This window comes from Octopus bimaculoides, chromosome 5, assembly GCF_001194135.2.
Source record: "Octopus bimaculoides isolate UCB-OBI-ISO-001 chromosome 5, ASM119413v2, whole genome shotgun sequence".
Lineage (NCBI taxonomy): Eukaryota > Metazoa > Mollusca > Cephalopoda > Octopoda > Octopodidae > Octopus > Octopus bimaculoides.
This window is the reverse complement of record NC_068985.1, coordinates 77,973,661-77,975,241: the sequence shown is the minus strand read 5'-3', so window position 1 is coordinate 77,975,241 and position 1,581 is coordinate 77,973,661. Positions and strand designations below refer to the sequence as shown.

The window sequence follows — 1,581 nt, the reverse complement described above, 5'->3', positions numbered from 1 at the left end:
TATATATATGTATGTATATATACATACACACACACACACACACATATACATGCACTCTAGCAGAAATACCCGTCATTGACAGGGTTGAAAAAGCTGCCAAAATTGTATTATGGATATTCAAAGTTATTCACTTAGATTGTATTGAACATATATAAAAAATGGTTGTTAACTTTCTTGTAGATGATAGAGCTGTTTTTTTCTGGCCAAAATTATCATGGGTGCATATAAACTTCTGATCTATGATTTATAGTATTTCAGTCTATAAATGAAGCAAACATTGGACAGACTTTGGTTTGTGTCTAATATAAGATAAGTAAATAAAAGTTCGGAGAAAACTAAAAACATATGTACTATAATTTATTGAACTTAAGTATTACAACAAGCAAAAATACAAATAGCTTTTCTTAGACGAATATAGTGTAACGTTAACAATATCACTTCAAGGTTATTAATCATTCTTCAAATTTTAGTTTGTTGATCTCATGGTAAAAACGTCCTTAGGGTTTTACCAGTAGGTGCAAAAATGAAAAAATTGTTCTTGCACCCCACTCTGGATGTCCCAACATATAACTTACCGTATGAGAAACAGTCTTCTTCTAATCTCAAACCATCAACTTTCAAATTCTGGCCTTGGGACTTATTAATGGATATCGCCAAAGATACGTATTGGAAATTGAAGTCGTTTGAACTCGAAGGGCATATTGGAAGGTATTAAAGATAAGCGAGGAATGAAAGCATCTTCACCTTTTCCACAGCCAGAAATTATTGTGTCCTGTATGACATTTCTCATTAATTTCTTGACAAGTCTTGTGTCATTGGACAGCTTTGGTTGAGAAAGGTTGCGCAGAAGCATGATTGGAACGCCTATTTTCAATGGAAAGCAATGAGAAGGAGCTCCTGGTGCCATTCAATGGTATACATATAACATCTTATTGACCCGAAGATTTGTGATTTGTTCATAAGATTCATTAGTTTGATTAACTTCAAGCGAAACACTCTGCTAATAGATCTTATCTATTGATGTATTTTTGTCCAGAGGAAAGCTCATTTTGAATCTCCTTCCACTTTGGATTTGAAATTACTGTAATGAACAGATCAGGTTTTTCCCTAATTACGAACATAGGTCATTGCATCTTGGGTCCTCTCATGCATATATTGTGGACTATCTGTGACACAAATTTGACCTGTGTCTCTTCCGTGCCCATCGTAATTTATATGATTTTAGAGATGGATATATGGATCTACTTACTCTAAGCTGCTTTTGATGAGTTTTGATGTATAAAAGCTTTTCTGCTTCAATCTTTGCAAACATATCAACTGCAAACTGAAGGAAGACATTTTGAATTCTATGAAGAAGGTTGAAGGAATTATCTCTGATCATGAAATGGTAAGCATAAAAGTCTATACATGAAACATGCTTCGTGGGATTAGTTCCAAACTGAGGGATGCCAAAATGATAGCCATCTTCTCCATATACAAATAATAAGGGGCACCGAAGGCTGTCATGAGATCGTTGTGTTGTTTCTTCCAAAGTTTAGGGAAAGTGGGCATTTTGAAATGAAATGTAATACAAATACGCTT

At 34.2% G+C, this 1,581-nt stretch overlaps 1 protein-coding gene across 2 annotated transcripts in view; it reads right to left on the bottom strand.

Moving 5' to 3' along the window:
• Nucleotides 1-1,581, bottom strand: part of LOC106883247 (S-crystallin SL11-like) — a 24,055-nt gene that overhangs the window by 6,168 nt on the left and 16,306 nt on the right. The gene's annotated exons all lie outside the window — the stretch shown is intronic.